The sequence below is a fragment of the Pteropus vampyrus genome, unplaced genomic scaffold, assembly GCF_000151845.1.
Source record: "Pteropus vampyrus isolate Shadow unplaced genomic scaffold, Pvam_2.0 Scaffold1, whole genome shotgun sequence".
Lineage (NCBI taxonomy): Eukaryota > Metazoa > Chordata > Mammalia > Chiroptera > Pteropodidae > Pteropus > Pteropus vampyrus.
Window position 1 is genome coordinate 9,075,773 of NW_011888782.1, and position 14,073 is coordinate 9,089,845.

Sequence of the window (14,073 nt, forward strand, 5' to 3'; positions counted from 1 at the left end):
GATTAAATTGAGCTCACTTGGATAATCCAGGATTCTTTCTCCCCACCTAAAAGTCCTTGTCTTAAATTGTAAGGTTGTAAATAAATAACTTATTCACAGGTTCTCAGCATTAGAATATGCACATCTTTGAGGGACTATTTTTTCTGCCTACTACAACAAGAGATCACTGGTTTTAAAGTTCTGGGGGAAAAAAATGTCAACCCAGAATTCTATATCCAGCAAAAAAATATATTCTTCAAGAATAAGGCCAGAAAAAGAAATAAAAGTGATACAGATAAAGGAAGGAAGGACGTAAGGAAGGACGAAAGGAAGGAAGGAAGGGAGGGAGAGGGAGAGGGAAGGAGAGAGAAAGAGAGAGAGAGAGAGAAAGAGAGAGAGAGAGAGAGAGAGAGAAAGAAAATGGTCTCTATTTACAGATGACATGATTGTATACATAGAAAATCTCAAGAAAGCTACAGTAAAAAAAATTATAACTGAGTTTTCATAGGATAAAAGATCAATATATAAAAATCAATCTTTATATCATCAATAAATAATTTGAAACTAAAATTATTTAGTTTTTAAGTATAATTTATAATAGCTATAAAAATGAGATCTGTATTTTGACAAAGTTTGACAAAATATGATGGGCTCTGTGTACTAAAAACTATAAAACACTGATAAAAAATCAAAGTCTTAAATTAAGGAGGCAATGGTCCATATTCATATATTGGAAGGCTCAATAATGTTAAGATTTCAGTTATCCCCAGACTGATTTATAGACTTAATGATATCCCAATCAAAATCCAAGTAAGATTTTTTGACAAGCTTATTCTATAATGAATGTACAAAGAAAAAGAATTAGAAGACAAAACAATTTTGAAAATATAGGAAAAAGTTAGAGGACTTATGCTTCTCGATTTCAGGGCTTACCGTAAAGCTACATAACTCAAAACTGTATTGCAATAGTGAAAGGATAGATGGATAACCACATATATAAATGGAACTGACTAAAGAAGCCAGAAATAAACCCACACAAATATAGTCAATTGATTTTTGTCAAAGGTAGAAAGTCAGTTTAGTGGAAGAATAATCTTTTCAACAAACAGTGCTGGAACAATCGGATATTTATATGTCTCATACTTTATGTGAAAAATTAACTCAAAAAATCATACATCTAAAAACAAAACACAAAACTACAAAATGTTAAGGAAAAAATGAAGACCTTCATAACCTTAGTTTAGGAAAATGTTCTTAAATATAATACTGAAAGCATAATCCATAAAAATGAAAATTAGTAATTTAGACTAACACTTTGATCTGTGAGAGATCTGTTAAAAGAATGAAAAGGTAGCAATGAACTGAGAGAAAAATAATTGCACATCTGATAAAAGACATATGCTGAATATATAAGAAATTTTCAAATTCAATTAAAAAAAAACACAGTAAAAAGATGGCAAAATAGTCAACATATATTTCACCAAAGAAGATATAAATGTGGAAAAATAAGCATATGAAAAGATGCTCAACACTATTATTCTTAAGGAAATGCTAATCGAATCCACAGTGAGATACTACTTCATACCTACTAAAATGGCTGAAAAAAAATACAATATCAAGCGCCGGTGAAGAATCAGAGGAATTGGAACTATCATTGCTGGTAAGATGTAAAATTTTACAGCCACTTGGAAAAAGTTTGGCAATTTCTTATAAAGATAAACATACAATTACTATATGACTCGGCAATCCCACCACTAAGTATTTACCTTAGAGACATGAAAATTTATGTTCATACAAAAACGTGTGTGAATTTTTATAGCAGTATTTTTCATAATCGCCCCAAACTGGAAATAATGTAAATGTCTTTCAACAGAAAAATGGGTATATCAGCTCTGTTATATCCATGCAATGAAATATAACTAGCTATAAAACAAATGAGCCATGGTTCTATTTATATAACATTCGGAAAAGGCAAAATTATGGGAATGAAAAACAAATCAGTGGTTCCTAGAATTGAGGGTAAGGGGTGGCTTGACTAAAAAAGGGCAGCATGAAGATATTATTTGAAGTGATGTAACTATTCTGTACCCTAATTAAGGTGGTGGTTATGCAACTCTATACATTGTCAAAACTCAAACAGTATATCAATAAAAATACATTTCAAAGTATGTAAAAAAAAAAATTGACATAAAGAGAATCGTGAACGGCTTTTCTTCATTGAGTTTCCACTTGTATCATATTTAAGACATTTGTAATATTCCATTGCAATAGTGTATCATAATTTAACTTAAGTTCCTATGGTTTGACATTAAATAAATAGTAAAAGTTCCATTTCTAACTGGGTCTATCAGCTATCCACACATATACACATCCATGCACATACTCACCCAGAGACATGTAAAATACACATATTCATACAGAGATTAAATTCTTTAATGTAATCTACATGGTGCTGTATGATCTGGGCCCTGCCCACTTTCCAGTCCCTTCTTTGGAAGTTCTTTCTTTGCTTAACAAGTAAAGCATTCTCTTCCTGGCATACTCTAGCCCATACTGTTTCCTTGAAATCTTATTTGCTTAAAGATCACTGTTTGATTAAGTAATTTCCATATATATTTTCATTCTTCCCTGTGCTTTTTTTGTCAGGTGATCACCAGAAGTGCAATTAATTCCCATTTTTTGTGATGATCTGTTAGATGATGTTTCCCTCCCTTCTCCACTCATTGAAAGTTAGATCCATGGTGGCAGAGAGTATATCTGTATTGATCTCTGCTATATTCCCAGGAAAAAGCACTATACCTGGGTTAGAGTAGATACTCAATAAAAATATGTTAAATTAATGAATATATGAAAGATTTAGCCAATATTTATTATCTCATAGGCATGATGCCTATATTTCACAGATGATATCAGTACTTTATATATAGGGCTAAAAGCAAGTTTTAATGTTTTTATCAAGTGAAATATAAATGTCTAACCTCAAAAAAATGGCATAATGTATACCAACAATTCTCCAACTGTTTGGTCTCAGGATTTCCTCCAAACTCTTAAAAGTCATTGAAGAACTCAATGTTTACGTAAGTAATGCCTTTAACTATTTAGCATAATTAGAAATTATTTTATTGAATATTTATTCTTTTTAAAAATAACAGTAAAATTATTTGTATTAACATAACTAACATTTTTATTTAAAAATACATAGTGAGAAAAGTGTCATTGTTTAAAATTTTGCAAATTCTTTTAATGTCTGGCTTAATAAAAGACAACTAGATTCTCTACTTGCTTCTCTGGACAAACTGTTGTACCAATTCCATTACACACACATAAGTAAAGGAGAGTGAAAAAGGCAAACGACATCTTAGAAATACTATAGAAAAAGTTTTGACCCACGGATTCCTTGAAAAAATTCTGTATACCACATTTTGAAAATTACTGGTGTAAACAAATCTCAGAGAAATGCTTTATCTAGAAAAAATATATATATAATTAAAATATTACTATGTCTATTGATTGAACACTTATTTATACCAAAATGGTACTTTGAAATAAACACACTATTTGAAGGTAAACTGAAGAAAAGTCAAGCCCAGGACCAAATAGAGGCCTCATCTTTCTAACTTCAATTTCTTTAATTGTATTTTCTTAATCCTCTGAAGAACTCCTTGTTTTATTAAAATCCTACATTAATTTTTTTCCTTAATATTTTTTTTGAATGAAAAAGCAGTGTGTCAACTTCTCTTTAGAAGTGACTAACCTGCCAAAAATTTCCAACTCTAATGGAAAAAGTTAAGATAATAGTTTATAAACTCGGCTACAAATTAGTTATACTAATTGGTCCCAAGACAGACCAATTAATTGGTTTTTATTTCTAAAGCTTCCCAGGACATTCAAATTAGCAGCCAGCATTAAGAATCACTGTCTTAGTATCCCAAAGGCCCCAAACTCTGAATTTATTTCACTCCTTTCTAATGCTTCTACCTTCACATAAATAGCCCCAGGAAGGATTAAAAGTTTGAGCAATAGCAGCTCTTTCTGCCTTCAGGTATGGTGGAAAAATATGTATTTTATCTAAGACTTATTTCGATCTTGGTAGCTAATACTTGCTAATACTTGTTTTTTTTGTTTTTAGTTGGTAGCTTCTCTTATATCCACAGATTTCAGGCAGAGCCAAGTGCAGAAGCACAGAAACTGTAGTTACACAAGGGCTGGCGCTCGGCGGCCTGGCACTTGGTTTACGGCTCTGCTGTTACCATCTTGCAATTACTAAGAATTATTTAACAAAGATCCCTCTATTTCCAATTTTCACTGAGTCCCATAAATTATGTAGCTGGTCTGATTTCAGGCTAAATCATGAATTATAAAAATGCGAAGAAGCACAAGCTGACACTATTATTATGACAAGACAGACCTAGAATGGGCCTGCTATACAAGAAGTGATTCCAGTTATAAAATAAACAAGTCCTGAGGACATAAAGTACAGATTGGTGATAATAGTACTGTGCTACATATTTGAAAGTGGCTAAGAGAGTTGATCGTAAAAGTTCTCATCACAAGAAAAAAAATCTACAATTGTGTGTAGTGATGAATGTTAACTAGACTTATTGTGGCGATCATTTCAGAATATATACAAATATTGAATCATTATAAGGTACAGTGGAAACTAATAAAAAAATTATATGGCAATTATATCTCAGTTTTAAAAGGGTGTAATAAGGAAAAAAAAAAAAGGAAAGGAAAGAAAAGGTGATCTACCAAACAGGAGAAAAAAATTTGAAAAAAAGTAAAAATAAAAGAAGAGATTCATAATGTTTTTCTACATTCTTAATCTCTAGCTCTTTCTCTTCCTTCTTCTAAAAGCCCCAAGTCACAATTAATAACCCCTTCTCCATCTCAAATTCCTATTCTTGGTCTAGGTTCTTTTTATTAGCAGGAGTTATAACAGGGATTATGTCAGTAAGGTCCCTAACAAGAAGCACATGGTCACACAAGTTAAGATAATTTGAGAGGGGCGTACAAACATGTGGAAAGGTTCTTGGTTACTGAACTAACCAAGAATAAAGGCAACTACCTATAGAATTAGAAAAAGTCAAGTAGAGGAAACTACTTTAAGTGAAATATTGAATTTCAGTAAGAGGCCAACCAGAGGCAACTTGAGTCAGAAAGGAAAACACTTAGGCCTCATTCTTCTCCCTCCTGCTGACCTACAACTTTGGTGACCTATTGGCCAAACCCAGCTAGAAGGTGGAGAGCAAAAAAGACCAACCATTGAAGTCCTTACAACTTGGTTGTTTGGGGCATAGAAAGGTTAGAGAGTTGGCCTTGAGATGAAGAGTGAAAATATATATCACAGTCAACCCTTTTCTCCGCTAAGCATTTATTCTTGCCCTTGTCCAGGTGAAGAGTTCATGTCCCCAATGCAGGAAATGTTTAAAGTCCCCTGGCAACTGTGTAACAGGGTGATGTCAACTCAGTCATAGTCCCATTTCAAACTTTATATACTAGTCAATATTGGGGTTCTTCATATCAAGTAAAAAAAAAGTGAACAAATAAATAATTAGGTAACATAAATCATAGCCGCTTCTGTTGTTTTTTCTGTACTTGGTTCCTATGACCTAAGTTTATAACTGAAGCTTTCTTCTTCTGCTCCACAGACTTCATGCCTGTGGGGAATGAGTCAGTGGTCTTGTCTTTATTGGGTTGCCACATTTTTCTATCAGTTAGGACTGTTGAGAAAGAGAGTATCAAAAGTCACTCCAGTGAATTCCCTGGATCCCAGATACGTCTTCTTTGCCACCACCATGGAAGAGCAATTCAATTTCTCTCTGATAATCAGGATCAATTTCCCCCACCGATACAAGAACATTATTCTCCACCTGTTGGTTCCATGGCAGAAAAAGCCCAGTACATACATAGGAGCAGGTGAAGCTTCCATTTCATGGGAACTATATGTTACCTGATAGAAGCAATCTCCTCTGAGCATTAGGACTTCCAAACTCGCTGGGCCCAGAGGCCCAGCAAAGAGCAAACAAAAATGCTTACAATGGATTATTAGGTATAATAACGAAAGGTGCTACTCTCATGTATACCCTCTAGTTTCTGACCCATGCATTTTGACTACAGGGTAAAAAGCATGACAAATACAAATAAATATATGTGCATGCACATGTGTGTGTATCCATATATGTATGTTCCAATTTTCTTTCTTCTTATCTACTTTAAGTGAGAGATCTTGATAAAAGGATCTTATAAGGACTTTAATACCTGTTGTATTTTCTGATGTATGTGTTCATGTTTATATAAGAGAGACAAATGAAGGACTCAAGCTCATCAAGCCCATTTAAGATTAATGAGTTCACTTAATATTTTTAAGGTCGTAATTAGCTTACAAATTTTTATGTTCCAAACACTGCACAACCAACGATGGGTTTTATAAGGTCTATTATATAGAGAAAAATAAAAAATAAGCAAATTGAGCAAGAAAATGAAAATACAACAGAGACTACACAGACTCCATTAAATGATTACGAGTTTATTAAAATTTTAAGTAGAGGAAATTTATCAAGTCACTAAGGTAATAAGACTTTCTAAAATATCACTTTTGACATGTATGTCTACAAAAGCCCATAGTTTACATACATTTCTTTCTTTCAATATTAAATATTTGATTATTTACAGGAGTTAATAATTAAAATTACTTAAGCCTTTTTATTCCACTTCCTTACTAAATTTCGCTAAATTTGCTTTCTTTATGGTATTTAGCCTTATATCTTACTTAGCATATCATCCTGATCTCAGTACATTTTAATGAAAATGCCTGGTTTCATAAAGAAGTACTAAGAAATCTGTTAAATGTTATATTCCAAGAATAGTATCTCTTATGGCAGGCAAATGAACAGAAATATATTGGACTTTACATTGTAATTTCATTTTTATTTGACCAATGAAATGCCAGAAACAGGGATGCAAGTACCTGAGATGGTTCATTTGTTCATATATTCATTTAACCAATATTGCTCAGTACCTACTATGCACCACCTACTGTGGTAGACACTGTGTGGGCTGTGGGGAGAAATGAGGATGATCAGGGTTAATGAATAAAATAAATAAAATGTAGTCTTAAATCTCAAGGATCATATCATTCAGCATGAAGGATTCAACACATACATGATGAATGACTAATGACTAATTAATTATAAGAATGTGATAGTGATAATTTCAGAGAAGCATTGTGCTATGGGAGTTCAAAATAAGAAGAGGTCACTTTTGTTTGTGGGTTTAAGAAAATTCACCTGTGGGGAGAAGTCTCCCTCTGAGAATAAAGAGTCCCTGGCAGCTGGAAAATGGGCTGTGAATTACAAGATTGTTGAGGCATAAATATTGATTTAAAGCCATTTGCTTTGAATTACATTTTAAAACTAAAAATGTATAAAATCATTCATGAAAAGAGTATAAAGATGAAAGAGGTCTATTCCTTAACTTGGGATATATGGGCATTTGTTTGTTAGGGGGCCGGAGGAGTAGTCTCTCAGGATTAAATGATTAAGTAAAGAGCATTAAGAAAGAAAAGTTTAAAGATAATTCAAATAATATCCTATTATGAAAGTAAAAGTTTCAATGAGAATTTCAAATGACCAGCCCCAACTTAGTGGCTTTAACAGATAGCAACATGCAATAGGAGCAAGTTGCTGAACAACAGCCATACTCATAGAAAATGTCTTGGATGCTCTAAACAACTTTCCACATTGCTGTTTATCTCATACTCTTTTGCACTGATTATTTCCAGGCTTCTGGCTCCATTTCCCTTTTGGACCTACATCCAACCCTTAAACCTGACTCGCTTTTGAGCATTTCAGCATCTCCAGATCACTTATTAAGCATTTAGTGCACAAGAGACCACAGATTTTAGATTATTTTTAAGTCCTTTTAAAAACAATAAAGCAATATGGTAAACTAGTATTACTACTATCAGTAGTTTAATAGTGATAAAGAGAAATTTTTCTTTCAGCAAATTTTCCAAAACTATACACGATGCAATGCTAAATAGCTTGAGGCATACGTCAGATATTCTGAGTTTCAATTTCTTTTCCTCCTCTTTATTTCCATTAAATGTGAAACTCCAAATTTACATATGTTATCATTAATGGCAGCAATGGCCCAAACATGGGCCTAGAAATTATGGAGAGATATCCTCATATCCTACTACTTTTCAAAAGTGCCATCAGATGCTAAGTTAATGAGTATACCACACCCCCCCAAAAATAGAAAAATTGCTAGTTTCTACTTGTGAAATAATGGAGAATGGTTTTCTACTTTGTGTTTTGATTACATTAAGCTTTAGGGATTTTTTTTAAGTTGTAATCTATAGCAATTTTAGATATTATTTGTAAAGATGTCCAATAACATCATCGTTTTTTTTCCTTCAATGAAAAATGAAAGTCAAACTATAAGGAAGTGTCAACTCTTAACAATCAACTCATTTAAAGTTATAGTATCACGATGTGATCTTCATTACATATTCTGGTATTTTATCAGGCCTTCTAAATACTGACATTAAAAAATACTAATAGTTTTACTAGCATTACCATTATTAAGAAAAAATTTTAAATCATCCCTCATTTTAAAAATTCATGTGTGCTCTTTTTCTCTCCTAGCTGGAATATTCATATGCCTACATTGGATGCAAATGAACTTATTAAAAATGTCCATTTCCTTCAGACTGATTCAGGATCAGAATAAGTATTTTCGTTGCCAGCTGTTCACTGTAAACAATGCAGTCTATGTTTGGACATCCAAGTCATCTGCTTTATTTAGTGACACCCATCCTTCTCTGCACACAGCTAGTGTTCTTTATCTACTGCTCCCCCAACAAATTTCTAATTTACAAAATAACTAGAAAAAAAATTATAAACTCCTGAGAGTACAGGGTTTCACTGAGAAACAGAACAAAAAGACATCAGTGTGGGCCAGAAGTTAATCCATGCTATCCACAGCTGTGTTCATCTGCCTGTAAGTATCTAACACACACACGAGTGACTGTTCTTTCATGTTGACGGCATCTTCCATTATGCAACAGCTAACAGTGTCTTTTGAAAGAGGAATTTTCCAATTTCTTTTCTACTTTCACTTTGAACATATTTAATCATTTACCTTCAGTCTGGTTTTATTATATTCTCCAAAATTGATGCACTTATTACCTGAGCTGTTATGAGGAATGCAACTTTGATTATGCTACTGTAGTTTGCCACTGTCTACAAATCAAGACACCAAGTTCATTAATTTCATACTAAAAAAGATTATTCTGTTTTTGTTTTAGGGGAAAATTTATCAATTGTTTTAACAAAGACATTTAAGGATGAGCAGTTCATTTATAAAGGACATTAAATATTCTGATAAATAGCTTTGTGCCACAGACCAACAGTTCTCATACTAAGAAAAAGAAAAATTATTACTGGGGCTAAAAAGTAAAATATCAATGTGTCCATTATTACATTTCCTATTTATAGCCCATATTTGTTAGAGAAACCTTCATCAACTTTTCGTGGTCCATCTAGTGGTTGGCTATATCCGCTTTATTGTTTTGATGCTGTAACTTTCTTTTTCTTTCCTGTCTTTCCTTAATTCTTATCTTTGGTTCTTAACACTAGCCGTGGGTCTTCCTAATGCTAACTTCACCCCTCTCCCACCTCCTACCCCTGCTTCTCTGGCTCTGAAATCTCTATTTCAATTTTGAAATCAGTCCCTGTCCCCAGAACTTCGCAGATGAGGTGAGAAGTCGAACACTCCTGGGAGGAAGGCATATAGCCTGCCAGCTTACAACTCCTCCCCACTAAGGAAGGGGGATCAAGTAGCTTTAGAGTTTTAGTTTATCTATGTTCACAGGTTTTCTGCACTATTTAATGAGGTTCTTTTACCTGTATGAAGTCTAGGCTGGATGTAATGGCACCATTCCAACTAGTAAGATAACTACTATTTGCTAAACCTTTTGGGATATGCTTCTTGCATATGTTAGTCCATTTGAATGGTCAGTGAAAAGCCCTTCCTCTATGCTGATAACCCAGCCATGTCCAATCATTTTTTTTGCCCTTTACATTTTCTGTAATTTTAAAAATTATAATACAATAAATGTTCCTCATGAAAAATTTACAAAATAGATAATGGTTTAAAGAGTGAAGTGAATTTCTATCCTTTAAAAAGATGAAATGTATGTTAGCTTCTTGTGTCCTCCTTCATATTAATCCATCTATACTGTATCTGAAAAATTTTCATAAAAATTACCGTTCACTATACTCTCTTCTCTTTGGACATTTCTCTTGTTTTAAAGGAAGAAGCTGATATATTAACTCTTAAAGCCAACATGTTTTCCCTAGAAGTTGGATTTAATTTATTCAAATGCCTAAGGGCAGAATAATCAATAGAAGAGTCAATTGAAAATGTCATCAAGAACAGGAGTCAGACAATATTTCCGTATTGGTCAACTTAATCATCTTTCTTGATTGAGTAGACCAATTAGTTGGCCGAAGAATTAATCAATTCACTGAATTAAATTATTTTATCACATGGCTGGACCAGGCAAGTAACACAAATGATTGAAGTGACTCACTCAAATGAGTCAGGTAAGGGTAATGGAAGGAGAAACTATGGCAAATGAAAGCAGTAATGTTTCATACAAAGAAGACAGCTACCATTCTAGTTCCCCTGTGCAATGTGGAGACTAGCTTTGCTGTAAATTTAGATTTATCAGAAGTCAGAATGTAATTTTTAAGTAATATCTCTGAACTTTTAAAAGTTGCCAATGAATTTATAATTTATAAAATCATGATACTGTTCAGTGAATAAATGACTTGCAGGTCAGATGTGCCTATCAAGCCACCTGTTTCTGACCTCTTCTTTAGAATCAGATAGAGGCAACCATAGCCGTCTTTGCCAATGGACAATGTGAACACACATATTTTCAACAATACCCACCTTCACAGACACAGAAAATAACCCATCATAAATAACATATTTATATGAAGAATATTAAGATATACATACATATATATGTGTGTGTGAATGGGTATATGTACTCCTTCCCTATTGCTAGCCAGAATTTGGAATGTACAATGGCATTCCTGATAAAGTAAATCTGGTTCTTGCGGCACTATCAATAAACTTTTCAAAACCCCTTTGAGTTCAAAAGAGTCCATAGGGTGAATCGTATTCCCGAAATTTCTGATCACAATCTCTTAATACCTAGTTGTGGCTGTCCTTTTTTATCTTTTTCCTTATCAAATGTCTATCTGGTGATCATTATCACAGAACCACCATAGCAGCCTAGGACTTCATTATATTCATTCTAACTCAATAAACTGAGCTGAGGCATAGAATTCTGCATTTTTAATAAACAACCTACATGATTCTGAAATAGTGGGTGTTTGACATTTTGACAAATACAAACATCTATTCCTCTCATTTCTAGTCCTCTATCTTCTTTCTTTGCTTATTTATATCACCCAGAAATTTATGCTACTTCTATCTGAGGACTCCTCTTGTCTTTTCCTCAGTTCAGAAAAATTCTTATCTATGAGGTCTGTGTCTCTCTCATATGTCTTTATTCTGTGGAACTAGAGCCCTGCTTCTGACTCTTAACTCTCTAGCTGGGCCCCATATGCAGCGAGATCTTCCTGACCCAAACCATCTACCCAAATTGCTCCTTTCTACTGTTTATAGTGTGCTCCCCTTATAATCAGGAACATCTGATTGCCAATTTCTGGACTTCTCCCAAGATGAACTACCTCCCTGGGTTTCTTCCCATCAACTTCTGGTGCCTATCCCATCCCCTGCCCTATACATTGAATCCAGCTAATCTCTGGGGCCAATCCTCTCCAGCTTGGCTCTTTAATAATGACATCAACAAAAAATCTTCTGTTCAATCCTTATAAGTTCTAAAGTCCAACACTGCAGCTCATCTTACGAACAAGGAGAATTAATAATAAGAGAAAGACCCTAGAAAGCAAAGGTAGTAGGTTATAGTGAACTGTCATACACATAAAAAAAGCTCACTCTCACTAGTTCCCATTCATTCTACAAATATGGATTGAATACTTCCTACAAATAAGACACTACACTAGGCACAGGATAAATCAATGATCAAAAGAGACAAACTTCCCTGTGCTCGACAAATGTGGATTCTAATGATAGAGACAGATAATAAACAATTAAATGAGCAAATATTTAGTATGATGGTGTTCCGAATTAAAAAAAAAAAAGTGTATAAGGAATGGCAAGGAAAATAATGGGAATAAAGTAAAGGACTGAATTTTACATAGGACAGCCAGAGAAGGTGCAGTGGTAAGACAACATGCGAGCAAAGACATGATGGAATTGAGGGTGAGGCCACGTTGATATTAGAGGAAAGAGTTTTCTAGTCATAGGAAAGAACAAGTACAAAAGTTCCCAAGGAAACCATGTGTTTAGTGACTGAGGAACAGCAAAGGAGACCAATGTGACTGGGATGAAGTAAGGAGTGAGTAGATAGAGATCAGATCATAGAGGCAGAAGGGGCCAGATTATACAGAAACCCATCAGCCATTGCAAGGACTTTTGATATTATTCTGAGTGAGTGGGGAACTCCCGAAAGGTTTTCAGCCAGAGGATGATACAATCTAACATAGTTGAGCAAGATTCTCTGGTGTGAGTGTAAAATATGGCTGAAATGTGAGCGTAGATGGAAGCAGGAAGACCAATTAGTAGGATATGGCAAATATCCAGAAGGGAGATAGTGGTGACTTATACCAGAGTGCTGGCAGTGGTGGTGGTAAAAATAGTAAAATTCAACATATTTTCAAGATAGAATCAGCTAGATTTAATAATGGATTAAATATGGGGTACGAGAAAAAGAGAAAAGTCAAGATAATTCCAAATTTTAGCTTATGCAATCTACTAAAGGCTAAAATTGCCATTTATGTAGTTTAGAACTCTAGTGAAGAAGCAGAATTGAGTGCCAAAAAAGAATTCAGGCTCTTTTTTAGTGCTGCCTACAGAGGTGGCCGCCATCGCCTGTTCAGCATCATGGGTGTGCTTAGACCCCTCATGAAGCCAAAGATTGTCAGAAAGAAGACCAAGAAATCCATCCGGCACAAGTGAATCAAAATTAAGTGTAACTGGCAGAAACCCACATGCATTGACAATAGGGTGCACAGAAGATTCAAGGGCCAGATCCTGATGCCCAACATTGGTTATGGAAATAACAAGAAAACAAAGCACATGCTGCCCAGTGGCTTTCAGAAGTTCCTGGTCCACAATGTCAAGGAGCTTGAAGTGCCGCTGGTGTGGAACAAATCTTACTGTGCTCAGACGGCTGACAATGGCTCCTCAAAGAACCGCAAAGCCATTGTAGGAAAAACAGCCCAGCCAGCCATCGGGGTCACCAATCCCAATGCCGGGCAGCGCAGCAAAGAAAATGAATAAGCAGTCCATATGCACGTTGTTTTGGTGTTAATAAAACCATAAAATTCTGTCAAAAAAATAATTCAGTTGGGACATATTATTTGAGATAACTATTTGAAATACAGATGGAGCTATCCATGAGCAATTGGGTTTAGAATCTGGATTCTAAAGATACTTATAGAGCTACTGTTGTATGCCGACATTCTTTAAGCTCTGGGAATACAAAAGATATCGTGTGACTTAACCATCTACTTCTCCTCTTAGCCGCAGTCATTAAAAACGTCTAGTTCTCCGTGAATTATTCAGAGAAGATTTTGATATCTGTTTTACAGCCTTAACCTCTACCTCATATTTGCTTATAGGACAAGTTTTCTTTCGTCTAGGGGAAAGATAAGAAGGCAGCTGACCTGGTCTAAATTCCTTTCAGCTGGATTTCTGGGTAAATATATTAATTATATCTGTTAGTAGAATGAGTCCTTATGTATGCAGTGGCCTAGCAGGATGATTAAAGATTACTTACAGTAAATAAATCTAAAAGCAATGTATCTTTGAAGCATGTTTGTCTGAGAATGTCAGGTAATCTGCATAACTATTAGCATTATAAAATAATGCTAATTGCTAAATGCTCTGTGCTGTATAATGTAATAACTCACCAAACTTATTAGG

General features: G+C 34.3%; 1 pseudogene; it reads left to right on the top strand.

Moving 5' to 3' along the window:
- The first annotated feature begins 12,996 nt into the window (after window positions 1-12,996).
- On the top strand, window positions 12,997-13,428 carry LOC105289751 (annotated as a pseudogene).
- Window positions 13,429-14,073: the final 645 nt, after the last annotated feature.